The sequence below is a fragment of the Myotis yumanensis genome, unplaced genomic scaffold (assembly GCF_028538775.1).
Source record: "Myotis yumanensis isolate MYYU_CA2020_CCGP unplaced genomic scaffold, mMyoYum1.0.hap1 SCAF_1, whole genome shotgun sequence".
NCBI classification, from domain to species: Eukaryota; Metazoa; Chordata; class Mammalia; order Chiroptera; family Vespertilionidae; genus Myotis; species Myotis yumanensis.
The window spans coordinates 159250695-159270616 of record NW_027223752.1 but is presented as its reverse complement, the minus strand read 5'-3'; the positions used below and the strand labels follow the sequence as shown (position 1 = coordinate 159270616).

Below are 19922 nucleotides of genomic sequence, written 5' to 3'. Positions count from 1 at the left end.
AGCAGGGGACGGGCAGGAGGACAGAACCCCCGTCCCCTCACCTGGCAGCAGGGGGACGGGCAGGAGGACAGACCCTCTGTCCCCTCACCTGGCAGCAGGGGGACGGGCAGGAGGACAGACCCCCGTCCCCTCACCTGGCAGCAGGGGGACGGGCAGGAGGACAGACCCTCTGTCCCCTCACCTGGCAGCAGGGGGACGGGCAGGAGGTCAGACCCCCTGTCCCTTCACCTGGCAGCAGGGGGACGGGCAGGAGGACAGACCCTCTGTCCCCTCACCTGGCAGCAGGGGGACGGGCAGGAGGACAGACCCTCTGTCCCCTCACCTGGCAGCAGGGGGACGGACAGGAGGACAGACCCTCTGTCCCCTCATCTGGCAGCAGGGGGATGGACAGGAGGACAGACCCTCTGTCCCCTCACCTGGCAGCAGGGGGATGGGCAGGAGGACAGACCCTCTGTCCCCTCACCTGGCAGCAGGGGGATGGACAGGAGGACAGACCCTCTGTCCCCTCACCTGGCAGCAGGGGGATGGACAGGAGGACAGACCCTCTGTCCCCTCACCTGGCAGCAGGGGGACGGCAGGAGGACAGACCCTCTGTCCCCTCACCTGGCAGCAGGGGGATGGGCAGGAGGACAGACCCTCTGTCCCCTCACCTGGCAGCAGGGGGATGGACAGGAGGACAGACCCTCTGTCCCCTCACCTGGCAGCAGGGGGACGGCAGGAGGACAGACCCTCTGTGTCCTCACCTGGCAGCAGGGGGACGGGCAGGAGGACAGAACCCCCGTCCCCTCACCTGGCAGCAGGGGGACGGGCAGGAGGACAGACGCCCTGTCCCTTCACCTGGCAGCAGGGGGATGGGCAGGAGGACAGACCCTCTGTCCCCTCACCTGGCAGCAGGGGGACGGGCAGGAGGACAGACCCTCTGTGTCCTCACCTGGCAGCAGGGGACGGGCAGGAGGACAGACGCCCTGTCCCTTCACCTGGCAGCAGGGGGACGGGCAGGAGAAGGACAGAACCCCCGTCCCCTCACCTGGCAGCAGGGGGACGGGCAGGAGGACAGACCCCCTGTCCCTTCACCTGGCAGCAGGGGGACGGGCAGGAGGACAGACCCCCTGTCCCCTCACCTGGCAGCAGGGGGACGGGCAGGAGGACAGACCCCCTGTCCCTTCACCTGGCAGCAGGGGGATGGGCAGGAGGACAGACCCTCTGTCCCCTCACCTGGCAGCAGGGGACGGGCAGGAGAAGGACAGAACCCCCGTCCCCTCACCTGGCAGCAGGGGGACGGGCAGGAGAAGGACAGAACCCCCGTCCCCTCACCTGGCAGCAGGGGGACGGGCAGGAGGACAGACCCCCTGTCCCTTCACCTGGCAGCAGGTGGATGGGCAGGAGGACAGACCCCCTGTCCCCTCACCTGGCAGCAGGGGGATGGGCAGGAGGACAGACCCTCTGTCCCCTCACCTGGCAGCAGGGGGATGGGCAGGAGGACAGACGCCCTGTCCCTTCACCTGGCAGCAGGGGGACGGGCAGGAGAAGGACAGAACCCCCGTCCCCTCACCTGGCAGCAGGGGGACGGGCAGGAGGACAGACCCCCTGTCCCCTCACCTGGCAGCAGGGGGATGGGCAGGAGGACAGACCCCCTGTCCCTTCACCTGGCAGCAGGGGGATGGGCAGGAGGACAGACCCTCTGTCCCCTCACCTGGCAGCAGGGGACGGGCAGGAGGACAGACCCTCTGTCCCCTCACCTGGCAGCAGGGGGACGGGCAGGAGGACAGACCCTCTGTCCCCTCACCTGGCAGCAGGGGGACGGCAGGAGGACAGACCCTCTGTCCCCTCACCTGGCAGCAGGGGGACGGGCAGGAGGACAGAACCCCCGTCCCCTCACCTGGCAGCAGGGGGACGGGCAGGAGGACAGACCCTCTGTCCCCTCACCTGGCAGCAGGGGGACGGGCAGGAGAAGGACAGACGCCCTGTCCCTTCACTTGGCAGTAGGGGGATGGGCAGGAGGACAGACCTGCCGCCACTTTCTCCAAGAAACACTGACCCACCACGGATGGAGTGGGCGCCTCCTCTTCTCCTCAGGGCTCTTCATAAGCCCCCGTCTGAGGCCTCTTGTCCCTCCGCCGTGCTGTTGTTTCCGGCGTGTGTGTATCTGTGTGTATTTCTCAGGCTGTGGACGAATCCTGCTCATCACTTGCACAGCATCCAGTGTGCGTGGTCAGGAGATGCTCGTTTAGATGCACGTGAAGAGTGGAAGTGGCGACCTGGAATCCACGTGAGGGGTACATTGGGTGCCGCACTTTGAACTTTTGCCGTCCTCTGATAAGCAGGGCCTCCGCACAGGGTGGTTAAGTAGTTGATTGCACGACTGAAGTGGGCGGTTTGTGGTTTGTGGTTCACTAAGCAGATCCTGGAGGAAGCAAGTCCCAATCCCACCGGAAACACAAGCACTGCTTCGCACACTCCTCTGGGCCGGGGCCTCAGGGCCGGGTGTCCAGCTGGCCTTGTGGGCTCCGCAAGGAGCCAGAGCAGGACGGAGGGGAGGAGAGAGGCAGCGGTTCGCAGCTCCCGGTCCCCAGCCCACAGCCCTCAGAGGGGCTCTGGGAGCCTGGACGTGCCTGTGAGGGAGGCCCCTGGCCAGGCCTTCCTCAAGGGGCTGGGGCCAAGCAAACACGGTGGGAAGGTTCATTGAGTAGCGCCGAGCCCTCTGCTGGGAAATGGCCATCGCCCTGTGTCGGAGGCAAACGCCACCCGTAAAGCAGCGAACTTGGGCGTCCCCTGTGATGGCAGTGCGCGCGGCTTCTCACCTGGGTCTAGGCCAGACCTGCAGACGATTCTGCACGACATCCCCATGACCTCTGTCCCCAGACCAGCGGGAGCCCGGCTGATTCAGGATATTTTGTCACCTCTTTCAAAGTCGCATTTAAGGAATGAAGTGGACCACGTGTCGTAATTTACTTGTTGAATACTTACTATCAGTATATCCAGTTACTTAATATGTATCAGAATAATAAGGAAGGACTTTCCCCTCCGTTTCAAAAGCAAAAGCATAAACAACCCTTTCACTTGGCAGTTTCTTTACTATGTTTCTGAAAAGCCAGCAAGCACTGTTCCTTAAAATAATAGCCCATCTGTTCCGCTGCACAGATCTTATTAAAGTCCCAGCTAAATTTCTACTCCCTTCATGTGACAGATTGTAGAAGAATTTTTTTCAACTAGAACTTCATGATGCTTTCTTTCTAAATACTGAATAGAACGTAGGGATAGCATATAAAGTTCGTTACAGTTAGTTTTAGTTCTTGGTCTTTATAGAGCTGCCGTTGTTTGTCAATGACACAGAATGTGTATCACCATAGCAACGGGACCACCCCAGTCGCAGAGCACTGTTCCCCAGGTTGTAGGCGTAGCTGTTCTCCTAAGAGGTGAGAGGCCCTCTCCTCATTCCCACGTGCGGCTGTTCTCAGGCACAGGCAGCTCAGCAGCAACTTTGAGGGACCTGGCGGGGACACCCTTCCCCGGAGGGGTGTTCCTGTGTGTCACCCTCGTGTCTGGGTGAAGGGGCAGAGGTGCAGAGACCTGCGCATCGTCGGGTGGTCTGTGAGGGGAGCCCGAACCCTGGGCTGGAGAAACCGGAGTTGACCCATCATTGCTCCGCTGAGAGCACGAATGTGGCTCTGTGTTTCTATTGACTCTGTTGCGGGATGGACGGAGAGAGGACGGTTCTGGACGGAGAGAGGACGGTTTTGTACGGAGAGAGGATGATTCTGGCCAGAGAGGGAACGATTCTGGATGGAGAGAGGGTGATTCTGGATGGAGAGAGGGTGATTCTGGCCGGCTGCCAGGATCTGGAGTCTGTCCACACTCATGGCAGAGCCTGTTGGATGAGCCTGCACTGACGTTTCTCTATCGCCCACACAAGACAGACGTGTGCATGCTTCCCAGGGGGTGCTCCTGATCCGCGGGCACTGAACTCGACAGGTAACATGTGGAATGTCCTGGAAAAGACAGAAGTCGGCAGGAGTGCTCGGCAGGGGCTCCATTCCCTTTGGCACGAGCTGTGGGCTCGGCAGATACTATGGGTGGATGTCGGACTGATCCCTTGGGACCTGAGAGTGTTCTCTCCTGGTGGCGGGAAGGTTTCCTTAAACTGAACCTGCACTGGGGCAGGACCCTACAGGAGGCCGAGCTCTGGGGATGGGCTCGGAACCAAGGTCTCCTTCCCTGGAAGAACTCCTTAAATAATGTGAGCCCAGGCTCCTGGCGGGAGCCCCGCAGTGGCACTGGTGCTGGTGGCCTTGCTGGTGCTGGTGGCGGTGCTGGTGGCGGCGGCGGGGTTTTGAGGAGGTGGGAGAGGAGGAGGTGAGCTGTGTGTCCATGGGGCAGAGGGAAGAGGGCCCCTGAGCCATGACTGTCACCAGGGACGGGAGAAGCCAGGAGTGAGTTGAAGGCCAGGACCTGGGTCGTTTTCCTTTCCTGTCGCCAGACGCCCTGTGGCTGTCTATTGCTACTCTGGCGATTCCCCTGAATTTTAAAGGGATCTTTAAACTTGCAGGGGAAGGGACTGGGCTTTCTTCATCTCTTAGCTGGGAGTGGAGACTTTCTGCCTCTGTTTGTTGTAAGCAAAGAGCAAAGACTTTCAGGAGACAAAGTCAATACGGATCTCATTGTTTTAAGAGCCTGATTATTTAAAATGGAAAGAAGGTAACATCTACAGGAAACAAAGTATTAGTAGCTTCACTGTGTCGCTATTAGAAGGTCCAGAACTGCCCTGCTCCCTGGAACTTGCTGTAGCCGGGCTATCCCCAGGTGGCTCCTGGCAGTTGCGATGGCATGAGGAACCAGACTTTTAATCTTATTTAGCTTCAATGAACATCAAGTGGCCCCATGTGGTTCCTGGCTATGGAATGGGACAGCACGGTTCTGGAAGACAAACCTTTTGTGCGGATAAGGCCACAATGGTGATCTGACAGCGTGGGCCCCCTTTCTAAGCAGCATGCACCCTGGTCGGTGTTCACCCACCCAGGGCATGTATCCGTGATGTGTCACTCACAGGTATTTAGTTTTAAGGGTGAATGTCTGCACCGCTGTGAGCCTCGGGGCCAGGGAGAGGAACAGAGTCCCTGGAATCACCCGTGAGCGTGGGCAGGGCTGCCTCCACTGCGCCCTGGGACAGGCCCTGGCGGGCTCACAGGGGCACACGCCGCCTTTCCTTTGGTGCTGGGTATCCTTTACTCTTTCCTTTTCCTTTCCGTGTGCCACATCTTGCCTGCCTAGAAGCACAGACAATTCCTTTTCTAGGAGGGTTTTTACCCATATGTGTGCATCATGCATTCTCAACAGGGGACTTGTCCTGGGGCATCGAGACCGGCACTGGTTTGTGCCCCTCCAAATGCCTCGGGAGCTGACCGAGACACAGCGTATGTGGTGTCCACATTCCCAGGGGTGGGGCAACTAGGAAGTCTAAGAAGGCTCTTAGGGAGTGGGGGCAATACTGAAAGAGTAAAAACCACACACTGTGATTGAATTGGACGAAGATTGTCTTTGATGTGGGGGTTGCTAAAGCCATTGCTTGCAGGGTCCTTGATGAGTAGAAGGTCATTGCAAACAGTTTTCGTTGTTAACTCTGATGAAGTAGAATTTACACTCCTTCGTTCCCCATTCACAGCTGGATGGGGATTGGACCAATGAACCGTAAGGACCTCTCTTTCTAATTTTAAATGATTCTCTCTTGCTCACATTCTGGGGGATGCGACGAGCTGTGTTTTCTCCCACCAGCGTGCTGTTCCCTGGTCCCGGAAGTGCTATATTTGTCCTGTGCTTTAATGTACACAAAGGTCTAAATTGCTACGTTTCTGTAAAGTCGGATATAACGTTTTAATTAAAGTGTCATCCATAAGTCATGCTCAGCGTCCCTGAGTCTGTACAGCCAGTGCGGAGCAGGGACTCACACGTGTGCCCTGGAGTGAAAGCTGCTCTGGGAACCGTGGAAGCCCATGGGGTGCAGCGGGGAGAAGGAGCCACTCACCGCCTTCTGTTCCTCATGGGTGGACCCTGGGCATGGTCACAGGAGCAGGTGTGATAGCACTTTGTAAATTACAGTCGCAAAGCATCCTGCAGACGCTGACGATACATCGACAGTTCTGATGGAGAGAGGCCTTCCTGCCAGGGGTGGCTTGAAGCTGAGTGTGAAGGGAGAGCAGGTATCTGCAGGGGAAATGAAAGGCAGGGCTGTGCCAGGTCTGGGGAGCTGCCGAAGCAAAGCAGGCAGGTACGATCTGTGGGGTTTTTTAGGGAGAGGTGTGTGTGGTTCATTTGGGGAAGGAGAGGAAAAAGGGGAAGGAGAGAGAAAAGGGGAGGAACCGGGTGGGGTATGGACATCCCTGCAGAACAGAGTGGCCTGTGTAAATATGTGTATTTTATTTTTGTCATATATACATATGTTAGATGTCATGTAAATGTGAGATTTTTATAACGTTGAAAGTATTTCTCAGCCCTGGCCCGATAGGTCAGTTGGTTAGAGTGTCATCCCGATATGTCATTGTGGCGAGCCGGCACGGCCATGGCATACTCAGCCCCAGGGCGCCTTATGTGCCATGCCAGCTCAGCCAGGTTCAGTGACCCTGAGAGGGGGCAGTGAAGGATGGAGAAAAGACAAGAGGATGAGCTGGGTCTGGGTGGAGAGACAGCACCACGGACTACAACCCGTGTCTTTATTTTATAGCCAGATTCCATGAGGCAAAGTAAGGGCGTGTGGTCAAGATGTTTACAACATTCTCGTGGGTTTCTATCCTACTCAGTTACATGCACCTGAACTCTATCAAGCCCATATTACTCAGACATGTGGGGCCACGTGTTCGGACCATAGGTTCAAGCTTACAACTACAGCTGTTGGCTATAATTGTGCTGGGAGGGCTCTGCCCTCCAAGCTGGGACTTGCACGTGGCCATGAGAGGGCTGTGCCCTCTCATTAGTCCGAGGCTTGAACCTGTCCAAACACTGTAGCCGCTCTCCACATGCCCAAGTTGTGGGTTTTATCCTCAGTAGGGCACATACAAGAATCTACCAATGAATACATAAATAAGTGGAACCACAAATCAATGTTTCTCTCTCTCTCTCTCTCTCTCTCTCTTTCTCTCTCTCTCCTCCCCCTTTTTTCATCTCTCTCTCTCTCTCTCTCTCTCTCTCAAATCAATCAACAAATAAAAAAAGAAAGTTTTTCTGGGAGCCTGCTGGTAGAGCACAAGATCACTTTCTGGACCTCAGTTTCCATATATTTAAAATGGTGAAAATAACACCTCAGGTTACCTCGAGGGTTACTATGAGGCTCAGATGGGATAATCTGTGTGGAAGTGCTCGGTGGCAGGTCATGAGCCAAGACCGCTCCCTGCTTTCAACACCCTCTCTTCCTTCATGACAAGAACCCTGATATTGGTTGGGGTCTGCAGTCCAGCCACAAAACAGCTGTTTCCCTGTCCCACCTGCTATGACCATGTGACAAAGATTTGGGTAATAGGAAGGAGTGTTGTTTGCTTGTGCTGGTAGTGTGGGCATCTGTTCTCCTTATTGGCCGGAGCTCCGGTAGCTGACTGGGACCACAGACTAAGGACCTGGCTCGGGGGTGGGGGGGTGGGGGGGGGGTGGATGGACTGTGAGGAGCTCAGCCCCACGATCTGGTGGAGCCTCCCTAGTGTCACCTGTGTGAGCAAGAAACAGACAGGAGTATTATTTAAGCCCCTGGAATTTGAGGTTTTCTATTTTGATCATTTGAACCTGTTCCTGATGGATCCAGGTCATATGACATTGTCTCGTGAATTTGAAGTCAATACTGGTCTCATTTAACTAAAGCTTGTTAATAAAACGAAATTCAGCTAATGAGTGTTGGTGGAATAAGCAGTAGGAATGGTAAATAGGTTTGATATATTTGTAACTACTTCAGTGTACCTGGTGCTTCAGTCTGCTCTACAAGTATATAATTCTCCTTGAACTCTTGATTATAGTAATTTTATTTATAGATTATTTCTTATTGATAAGTCACAAATCATTCTCAGTTATCTCAATGACCATAAATTTGATGAGACTGCATTGAGACTTTTCTCTATTCAATTGATTCCTGAGTTCTTGGCAGTTTACAGATTTAAATAAGCCTAAATATTAAAATAAAAAATAGCTCTCAATTTTGTAAACTCTTTCTTATCCCCCACACATTGAGCTGAAAGGTGCAATGCTGAAACGTTCAGGGCCGGTAGTGGTGCTGTGTGTACTTCCCTGGCCTAACTGCTTCCTTGGGTCAGTCAGCAGTTCTTAAAGTGTGGTCTGTGGGCGCCCCACATTCTTTCAGAGGATCCTCGACATCATAAAATTATAATTTCTAAGAGGTTACTTGTCTTTCTCACTTTGTGGATATTTACACTGATGATACATAAGGAATGGTGAGCAAGCAGTGGGCATCTTGGCCTGAATCAAGGTGGTAGCACCACCCTCTAATGGTTGTTACTACATTCTTTTATCTTCACATACCCGTGGCGGCGGGGGGGGGGGGGGACGACGATGACCAGTTTCACTTGGAAATGTACTATTTTGATCATTTGAACCTGTTCCTAACGGTTTTTGTTTTACTAAAACATTTTTGTTTTACTAAATCTTAACACCCAGGTGCCTTCTCTTTAATATTCTGAGCTATGAAGTGGGAAGTATGTGTAAGGTGTTCTGACACACACAGAGGCAAAAGCACTCTGATGAGCTCAACTGACCACTTTTCCCCGAGAACAGCCTACTTTTATGTAAAGGGTTGACTTGTAAACCGTGGCCATTCAGACTTAGGTATTTGTAGATGTTTTCTCAAAATTGAATTGACTTTCATTTTAAGAAAAATTAATTTCTATTACTTGTCCACAATGATAAAATTTGAGCTTTCAAGTGAATATTAAAATTTTGGAAACCTTGCATCCATCACATTTCTGTGGTGATCAGTGCTGTTTCTACTAGATGGGATTTTTTGGATGTTATGTGATGAACTGTGTCAGCACTTGAAAGACGTGCATAACTTAGCGAGCCAGCATTTTCTAAATGACCCAAGTATGGTTACAAAATCATGTTGGTAAAAGAGCCACTCAAAGTTGCAAGATGACCAATGAATTTAAAAGGAATTTAACACGAAGGTTGACTGATAAGCTTGCAAATTCCAAACAACCTTTAGGGAAGTACCAGTTACTAAATCTGGCATAAGATCAAAGGAGAATACCAAACATTATCTGGAAAAAAAAAAAACCACACAAAAAACAACTTAAATACTTCTTTCTTTTCCAATTCTGTATCAGTTGAGGCTAGACTTTCTTCACATATTTCAACCAAATCTACACAGTTATTGCATCAGACTGATATAGAAGCAGATGAGAATCCTGCAATGTTTTATTAACCCAGATGTTAAAAATGTGCAAAAAATTAGCTCATTGAGAATATACTGAAAATCACTGAAATGTGCACTTTAAAAGGAGGGACATTGTGTTTTGTCAGTTGTGTCAATTAAAAAATACATGAATGAACTTCTTTTAATGTTGATATTTTAGAATGTGGAAGATACTGCATCTAAAACTTGTTTACCGTGTAACTTACGTCCAAAAAAATCATGAAAGTCGCTTCATCCTCATAGCACCTTACACTGTATATTTGAGCCTCTTCGATTCAGCAAGTCACACTATGTTATGGCCCATATCGTTAATTTCTACCTTGGGTACAGCTTACTGCTGTCCTTCATGCAGAGGGAAAAGGACATGGAAACGTGAGCTGACAACCATGCAAAAGAAAATTTCTTTTCCCCCAAATGGTCTTTAGCAGAGCGGCAGGAAGGGTTGCACTTGGATTTAACCCTTGGTCTTTCCTGAAAAGTTACCATCGGGGTTGCCCATCTCCCAGCACTCTGCATCGACTTCCCCACGGAAATAAGTGAGGACACCTGCACAGTATTCGTTTCAGAAGGAGCGCAGACCTGGTGAAGGCAGGTGTGCTGCCAGCGGGCACGTGGGAAACGTGACCCCCGAGAACCTTGAGGGTAGGTTTTTATGTGCAGCAGCTTGCGCTGTGTGGGCAGGAGCGTGAGCAGGGCGCTCAGGAACCTGGACAGGTGCCTGTGCGTGTGCAATTAGTTACTGTGGCCGCCAGGGCGTGCGTGGAGCTTGCGTCCCGCCCCTTCTGGCGGTGAGTGAGCACCAGGACAGCTCCCGCTGTGGACAGTGCGCGCTTAGTTTGTCAGGACACCCAGGTCTTCAGAGAAGTACAGGCCCCAGCGTCCCCGTGCCCACCTGCCTCAGCCCAGGAATGCGGGCGATGGCCTGTCTGCGTCATGGAGCTGGCGCTCCCTTCCAGAGCGTTCCAGTCCTGGCTGCTGCCGAGGGAACTGTGTTCATGGCCTTTCCACGACCAGGGACGGCTGTGCTTTCCTCAGACCAAGTGCCCGGCCCTCCTAACAGCACAGACCTGCTCGGACCCACCAGGCCGGGGAGCTCGCTGGTGGGGTTTGAAGACGAACAAACACCACACTGGGCTGACATGGCTGAGAACCCAGGTGGAAGTGGCCCTGACCACTGGAGGACGACGACTCTGTTTTCTCTTCAGAAAGACTTATTCATTCCATTTGGTCCAATGCATGGGAGAGGGCTCCAGGGTGGTTAAAAGGGTGGCTGGTGGTTTCGGGGAGAGGCTCAGGCAAAAGCCAGACACCAGGGGGATACAGAGGAGCCCCTCAAAGGCCTCTGGGCTCCAGAGGCTCCTAGTCGAAGAGATACGCAATCCACCCTGGGGCCGGCCAGCCTGTGAGGGGAGTCAGGTGTCGCCCATCTTCTTGATGAGTTTCACCTCCTCATCCAGGAAATGGTTCTCTAGGAAGTCACAGAGATGAGGGTCTGGGTAGAACCCAGGGCATGCAGATCCAAAAGGGCCTGGTTCCGGTTCCCCTCCAACCAAGGCTACAGCAGCTTCCATGGCCTTCTGAGTTTCGCCCCACTCACCTTGGGAAGACTTCATGTCCCGGAAGAGACTGTGGCCACCTTGCTGGTTTTGCATCTTTAAGAGATGCTCAGAGCCCTTGTGCGTCTCCTTGGCCAACTTGTGGACTATCTGGCCCACGCCCTCGAGAGCCACATCATTGTGGTCGAAATAGAAGCCAAGAGAGAGGTAGGTGTAGGAGACCTGTAGATGCAGGTTGGCCAGGCGGTTGATGGCAGCCTCCATCTCGGTGAAACAATTCTGACGAATTTGGGAGCTCATAGTTGTTCGGCAATGAAGAGTTAAGGTAAAAACAACAAAACGGTGTTGGCTGGTCACGGAGGCAGAGGATGGCTGAGGTGGTTCAGAAGGTGGTGACTGGAAAAGAGGGTGGAGGGTGGTCGGAGGCTGGAAGAAGAGCCGTCCCTGGGTCTGTGCCATGCAAACACTGTTGAAAGCAACAAGGGCTTTCTCAGGGAAACCGTGTTCACTGGTTTCCTTCCTGTCACCTGGGAAGTTCGTCTCTCCCGTTGGTGAGGAAGCAGCGGTGGCTTTTTGAAAACACATATTGGTATGAACTCCCTTTTTGACTTCTTCCTCCTTGCATGTCCCTTCAAATCTGTCCCTGCTGCTTTTCAGATAAATTAGGATGAAAGTGAATTATGTTAAGCTATAGTTTAATTACAGCTTATTGATGCGTATTCGTGGGGAAGGCTTGTCTACATAGCCAGCCTCTTCCTGTGGGCGGGCTGTCAGCACAGGTTTTCTTTTCTTGGGCATTTTGTGGCACAGACATTTCGTTTCGTTTTTAGAAATAGGGACACATCTAGTAATTGCCTGCAATATAGTTAACCTCGAATCTCACAACGGTTTTTAAATGGTTTGCAGAAAAATTCCAACTTTAAAAATAAGCAGTATTTGGTTATCTGTGCTATTGAGAGGGACCGGATTTGAACACCCCACATCCCCAGACAGATTGTTTTAAAATGTTCTTTGGCTTTGGAGCGTTTTCACGACTTCTTTTTTTTTATTGCTTTTAATTAAAATATTAGAATTGCCTTGCATTTCCCGAGCCTGGTTGTTGGCAGTGGGTGGTTTGGGAATTACCGAAATGTTGAGGTGACTTTGGCGGCTGATGGTGGGATGAGCTGCTCCTGATGATGCTGTTGATTTGGGGGTTTGCTTTCCAGTATTAGAGGTAGGAACCTGAGGAATTGGCTGCTGTCTACGCTGTGCTCCCAGGAGAAGAAAGGGAGAACGATACGTTGTTGAGAGATGGTGAGCGTCTGAGGGAGGACTGGTAGGAGCAGGGGAGCATGGAGGTGTAGGCTTTAGGGAAGCGTTCCCTTCTCTCGGAGCAGATTCATTGGGGCAGGGGGGCAGGCTCTGCTCACACAGATGGAAGAACGTGTGCGTCCTTCAGGAATGTAGCTCCCTGCATGGGTTGTCTCCCAGTGTCCTTCCGGGTTAGCTGTCCCGAGGTCACAGACCTGGGAGCACAGACTAGACCAGCCGTGGGCAAACTATGGCCCGCGGGCTGGATCCGGCCCATTTGAAATGAATAAAACTAAAAAAAAAGAAAAAAAAAAGACCGTACCCTTTTATGTAATGATGTTTACTTTGAATTTATATTAGTTCACACAAACACTCCATCCATGCTTTTGTTCCGGCCCTCCGGTCCAGTTTAAGAACCCATTGTGGCCCTCGAGTCAAAAAGTTTGCCCACCCCTGGACTAGACTCACTGCATCAGTCTCACAATTTATGATCAATGTGGAGCGCCCATCGAGAAAGCAAGGGCAGGGGTGGGCTAGGTTCACGCACCTCGGGTGGGGAGCAGTCAGAGTCCCGCTCTGCTTGGATCCTGGGGTGTGCATTGTTTTGCTGACTTTTTGAGCAGTTTTGGTTCAGGGCCACAGCTGTTGTCGCCAGTTCACCTAATGAACAGCCTTAGGTGTCAGCGATGGCGGTTGCATGCATGTTAAGTGATCGGTTGTGTTCTGTGTATATCCAGGTACCTGGTGAATGTTGGCACCTTCTGGTCTTTCCACCTACTGGTCCCATTCTACTCACTACGTGTATTGGTCCTGTGCCTCTGTCCATGTCTGACAGACCTGTGCTCTTGAGCTATTTATACCTAAAACACCTTCAGAGGTTTTACCTGTGTTTTGCAAGTCACAAGCATATCCATTTATCATAATAGAAGCAAATATTTTCAGAAGCCTTACAGAATGCAAGGAATTGGAAACAGTAGTCTATAGATACCTTTTTTAAAGTTATTTTTTTTATTGTGGTAAAATTTACAGAACATAAAATTTACAGTTTTAGCCGTTTTTAAGTGTACAGTTTAGCAACACTAAGCACATTCACGTTGTTGGGCTACCATCACCATCCATCCCCAGCACTGTCTCAGCTTCCCAGACGGAAGCTCTGTCTCCATTAAACATGAACTCCACCCCCACCCCAGCCTCCTGCACCTGCCAGAGTATTAATAAGCTTTTTAGTGAGAGAGGCAGGGGGGGAGGACTCAGGGGTGACTGTCTTTAGGTCTGAAGAAGTGCTTTAGGTTTTCTTCTCCTGTTTCCAGGAGGAGGGCGAGGGAAGCGGTGAGCATGTGATGGCAGATCCCTGGGCCTCAGGGTTTGTTTTCCTGAGGGAACCACGTGTCCCCAAACCTGCACCCAGGCTCATTGTGTGGGGGTGGGGCCGAACCTTCTGGACTTGCTCTCCATGCAAGTTCCCTTTCCTGGTCTGTGTGGCTTGGTGATGAATTTCTAATGTCTAAGGAAGACTGAGAATCTGAACACACACGTGTTGATTTTAAAAACACACATCATTTTTATCATTCTCTACCTGTCCTTCTAAACATGAAGTGTTCCCTCCTCTGTCTTGTTAAAGTTGTGTTGCAGTGGCTGCTACTTCTGTTCAACTCGTGGTTATTTCTAAAACTCAAGCTCCTGAAACACTGAAAAATGAAGGGGAAGGGGTATTCAGGGGGCTGTCGAACATCTTGTTTCTTCTGAAATATCTGTTGTTAAGCATTTTAATGTCCATGGTTTTTGTAATATATTTTACATTGTGATTGGCTTTGAAATGATATTTTTCCATATTACTGGTCTGCTTTTTCCTGTTCATCTATGATATTGCTGTATTTAAAAATGATTGGTTATTTCATTTTAAAAACAAAATAGCTCTCTTAGAGCATAAATATGATTTCTGTAAGAATTTAGTTTCAAACATTGATGTGTATTAAGTAAGTACAGTGGCACGATTAGTGCAGTAAATGGACAGAGTTAAAATTTTCGCATTATAGTTTACTTCAAAATAAACACATAGCACTTACAGGAAAGCAAGCACCTACTGAGTGTCTAGATGGGGAAGAACTTCCAAATAGTATACGTGATGGAAAGTATTTCTTAATAAAGATTAGCTAGATTTGTTACACAGAAAGTTTTTGAAAACCTCTATATTTCCATATCTAAACAAAAATTTTAAAAGTCAAATACAAAGAGAGGTTAAACTGTGAATACGATTGATTATTGAAGGGTTTATTCCAATTGGTAAGAAATGCTATAAAACTCTAATAGATAAATGCGCAGAGCTGTCATAAAGATACACTCCACAACTGAGGTAAATATAGATGATGAACAGACAGGAGAACTTTTCTTATTAGCAATCACATAGACTTAACTGAACAGCAACTTGCTACTTTCTGCATCTCTAAATAACAAAATTTTCAAAATATTATCCAGTGCTGTATTGATATGGTTGTTAGTAGAAATGTTGGTACATATATCTTTTTGTAAAAAAATTTTTTTTGTAAATCAGAGCTTTATATGTTTATATACCTTTCTGGGTATCCTGGGGTTCCTAGACTTACATTTGAAGTTCTTAAGTTAGACGTGTGTGTGTGTGTGTGTGTGTGTGTGTGTGTGTGATTCAGGTGACCAAGCTCCCTCCTCACTACCCTTCCCACCCCCCCCCACCCCCCCCATGGAGGTCAATCAGACTGAAACAAGGGGGTGAGCTCTTCCAGGCCATCTGGCCGGTGTTTAATAAAGGCTGACTAAGCCTGCTATGCTTGGTGCCCAGGATGAAAGGCTGAATAAGATTCCGTGTTGATACCTAGATACTTAAAATTATCTCCTCTTATTACGAAATGAGTGGTTTAATAATGGCATGTGTAACACATCCTGGGAAAAACAAAGCATGAAAAATTGATATGCGTTAACTGAAGATTTTTAAATGGGGCCTTTGAAATACTTGAGAATTGAAAATAGGACCGTGGTCACTCAGAGAAGACAGTTTCAGATCTTCACCTTCCCTCTTCAGATTTCACACTCTTTCCCTTTTCTCTCCCTGTAGAAGCTACATGCTGGGAGGATGGTTAATTAGTAAAACCTGAGTCATAGATTAGACCTCCACAAATAGCGCTCGGCTCCCTCTGCCCCAGTGCCTCTCATAGGGCTTTCACAGCTCCTCGGGATTAGAATTACAGAATTCATCATCCATGAGCTGTTTCAGCATCTGTCATGGGTTAAATTGTGTCCTCCCAAAAGATAAATTCAGGTCTTGGCACCTGTGAATGTTACCTTATTGAGACATAGGGTTTTTGCCGATGATCAACCTAGATTTAGGGTGGGTCCTAAATCCAATTTTTGGTGTCCTTATTAAAGAAAGAAGAGGGCCTGCCTCTTTGGCCTTGGTCACAGAAGCAAAATGACGAAGGGAATGACGTCATTCAGAAAGTGCCACAACGCGATGCATACATTGTGCTGCCGCTGTGGCCCGAAAGCCTCCCACCTTCAGAAGTCCACCTGTGGCAAGTGTGGCTACCCCACCAAGCTGGAGAGGAAGTGTGACTGGAGGCTGCCAAGGCTAATCGACAAAACACCACTGGGACTGGTTGGAAGGGGCAGCTAAAAACTGTGCACCACTGGTTCAGGCATGGGTTCCACGAAGGGGCAACACCGAAACCCAGGAGGGCAGTTGTTGCAGCATCCAGCTCATCTTAAGGATTTCAGCGATTATTCATGCAACGAATGTTCTGGTTTTAAAAAAATAAGAAAGAGGGAAATTTGAGAGACACAGAAACACAGAGAAAAAGACTGTGGGAAGAGGAAGCAGAGATTAGAGTGATGCAGCCACAAGCCAAGGAATGCCAGGGGCCACCAGATGTTGGAAGGAGGAGGAGGACAGGGCCCAGTGCCTCTGAAGGGAGTATAGCCTTGCCAACATCTTGGTTTTTGACTTCTGGCCTCCAGAACTATGAGAGACGAGATTTCTGTTACTAAGGCCACTCAGTTTGTGGTAATTTTCATGGTGACTCTAGGAAACTAATATAGCATTCATCTGAAAATATTATTTGAGGAATGGGAGATAAGTGGTGAAAATATGGCACAAACAAAAAATACATATTCACACAGTTTGTATTTTGAGTAAAGACTTTAATTCTAAGAACACACCACTGTAGCAAGTGGGACACAAGATGTCACACCTCCTGAGTGAACACCAGTGATTCCTGGAGCAAACCCAGGTGCTCTGGTCAGCAGCTAACTTACTAGGTGTGAGTGAGGTGTGAGTCATGTGACCAGAGCCCACACCGGCCACCAGTGTTTCTGCTATCAGGCCAAACCGGTTTACCTTGTAGTTAAAAATGCTAATAACTTAACAGGAATAAAAGCCTTAATGAGAATTGTGATCAGCTGTAAAGTCCTGTGGTGAGGCTCTTCTGTTACCACTTGTGTTTAGATGTCTGTCCCATGTCACTCAAAGCATTAACTGAAGGTAAAATAGGTAAGAGAAACAACCATGGGGCATGCAAGAAGGTTCCTGTCATTTGAGTGCTGTCACCAAGTGCTGGCCTCATGGTGAAGTTTCTTCTATTCTATGATGGACCCCACACATTGATTCAGTGTTTCTTAACTTAACGGCCCTCCAGGAATTTAGGTCAAATGATGGCTAGAAATATGGGTTTGGCAGTGCCCATCATGTAGGGGATGGTGCCCTTCACATCAGATCTTCTCAGCTCACTTCTCATCATGGCCTTGCCTTCTCTTCAGTCCTGGCTCTCACCAGGGGTGGGGTGGTTTGGAGGCAAATGCTTTACCAGGGGCCAGGCTGCTCATGGCATGCTGACCTCAGGCAGCAGATCGTGTTCTCAGGACCCCACTACGACGGAAGGGAGGCGTGAGTGATGAGCTGGCAGTAGGTAGCTGCCTGCCTCGAGTTCGAAGTGGCAGTGAAGGTATGTTGGTGGTCACTTGTAGAGTCACCACATTGCTGGGTAATCCCTTGTGTAGACTCTCAGGGGCTTCAGGTGGAATAGTGGGCATGGCTCCCACCTCCCCCCCGCCAGGAAGGATTATAACTTAAAATCATCCAGCCGGTGAGAAACGTTGTGACATGAAGTAACTCTACAGCCACATGGTGCTTCAGTGGTAGATTGGACCAGGAGTCGGTCTCCTAAATGACAGGTTTCTGTTTCCTTTGTTAGGGCAAAACTCCCAAATAGTTGAGATACTGTCAATCAGCAAAACACCCATGTCATATTTCTCTCTGGAGTTTTTCAGAAGCGATGAATGGAAGCTTTCTTTGTTGTTGTTGTTTTGTTTTATTTTGTAATTGAGACCCTAGGTAGGGGTCTCTCTCTGCACATGAAGGTCCAGTAGGTGTGAGGCTGGTCAGTGTCACCGGGGGTGTCCCAGGGTCCAGGTTCCCCTCATTTACTGCTCTGCCACCAGCCCCAGGCCCAGCCACAGGAAAGAGGAAGGGGGTGGGACGTGCCTGTCCCCATGGAGGGGTCGACATCAGAGCTGTGCCTGCAGTTTTCACGTTCCCATGGTTCAGTCCTGATCATGGGCCTCACTGGATTGTTTGAATGTCTGTGGGAAGCGTGTGCCCAGTGAAACTGTGAGGTTTTTGTTACTCCCAAAGAGGAGAATGGTACTGGAGAGGGGTGACTACCATCTCTCCTGCAACGTGTCAGTGTTATATGTCTCTTCCTGCTTCATATTGATCACTGAAGAAGTGGGTTTGGCCTGCCTAGTGTGGCTCAGTTGGCTGGGCATTGTCTTGTGCACTGAAAGGTTGCTGGTTTGATTCCCAGTCGGGGCCCATGCCTCGGTTGCTGGCTAGATCCCCAGAAGGGGGCGTGCAGGAGGCAGCCAATTGATGTTTCACTCTCACATCGATGTTTCTCTCTCTCTCTCCCTCTTCCTTCCTCTCTCTCTAAAAATTACTAAAAACAATAAGTGAGTTTGCACTTCATGGTGTATTAACTGTTGGGATTTAAAGTGTTTAGTGTATCAAGACCGCAGTTTCTCTGGGCTTCTCTAAGGTGGCATTTTGTAATTCCACATGGTTGCATCTCTGGTCTGGTGCAGAAGGGAAGGCATGCTGAACACGGTGGCATAAACAGTATTTTAAGAGTCTGTCTCACCTGTGGGAAAGAGTCTATTTTGAAGGACTTGAATACTTTCTTTATGTAATATTAACCCTGTGGCTCGGTAAAGTTGCCTGCGGCCAATTGCAGTATCGACTCACTGGAGGCCTCTAGAGTCTGCTAGAAGGGGACAGGCTTGGCCTGTGGAATCCGGTAACTTCACCTGCAGTTAATGTAGTGGCTAGATGTTCAGGGAAGTAACTATATTGCTGCTTACAATTTTTGATGATATGACTTAAACATCAGAATTTCACTACATTTTTTATTTCACCACCCTTTCAAACCTCTCCCTTTCCTCAGCTGCCATGGATTGTACTGCATTTACCACTAGCATATATGAGAGATGGTCAGTTCTGACCCTTTCTTAGCTATTGACATGGAAGCGACAGAGTTAATCAGAAAAATCTCTCTGAGCTGTCGGAACCCATGGAGATCTACATGGTGAAGTTCACATGGTACATCCAGTTATCCTAGTTAAGAAATGTCAGTGCTGAGTGGGCAAAGATGGGGAGAGCTTTTAAGTAGGAAAAACCTGACTGTATTGGTTGCTCTATGTAATTTAGTGACTTTTGACTTTTTAGCCAGTTAGAAAATGCAGTGCTGGGTCACCCGAGCAGAAGTGAAGTGTCTAGCCCAGGGGTGGGCAAACTTTTTGACTCGAGGGCCACAATGGATTCTTAAACTGGACCGGAGGGCCGGAACAAAAGCATGGATGGAGTGTTTGTGTGAACTAATATAAATTCAAAGTAAACATCATTACATAAAAGGGTACGGTCTTTTTTTTTTTTTTTTTTTTTTAGTTTTATTCATTTCAAACAGGCCGGATCCGGCCCGCGGGCCGTAGTTTGCCCACGGCTGGTCTAGCCTGTCTGATCGGGCCTGAGGAGGTCGGAGGTGGGGTGCCCGGGGCTTCCTCTGAGAAGGGGTGGAAATGCTGGGGCCACCAGAAAAGGACTGCCATGACCCAGGAAGGTGCCAGCAGGCAGTGTCTGTCCAGTAGTGAGATTCCAGGCTCTCGATCTGAGAGCAGGTAGGGAACTGGACCTTGAACAAGAATGTCTCAAAAGAGACACTATTTCTACAGGCAGATGCACTAGATGGCCTCAGGTTGCCTTCTGCTTTAAAAAGTGCATTTCATCGTTTAGCCCTGAAATTACAGCACTAAGAGTGATTGGCAATAATCTGCATTCCAGCCTGTAGGTTCTGGGCTGCTCCTTGGGAGTCTTGGGGAACCCTGTGTTCACCCAATTTGTCTGTAGAATAAGTTACAGAATTATAACTAGTTACAGCCCATTCTTTTTGTACATCCTGTCACAGCGTTTGGCACTCGTGGTTGAGCACAGACTTCTGGTTGAGCCCACACACTTGGGTGACCCCTCGTAGTTTTCAGGGACAGTCCCATGATGCGCTGCTTCCTCCCAAACACTCCGTCTTGACATTGGAGGGTAGCCGAGGCTTCGCCGCTGGGACCTCCAGAGCCTTGGGTCCTGTGGCACCTTCTGTGCC

The 19922-nt window shown here is 49.9% G+C and overlaps 1 protein-coding gene and 1 pseudogene across 3 annotated transcripts in view; both read left to right on the top strand.

Annotated features, from left to right (window-relative positions):
• The window catches only part of DIP2C (disco interacting protein 2 homolog C), a 388615-nt gene that overhangs the window by 145718 nt on the left and 222975 nt on the right, over positions 1-19922 (top strand). The window lies entirely within an intron of this gene.
• On the top strand, positions 15692-16304 carry LOC139006235 (large ribosomal subunit protein eL37 pseudogene; annotated as a pseudogene).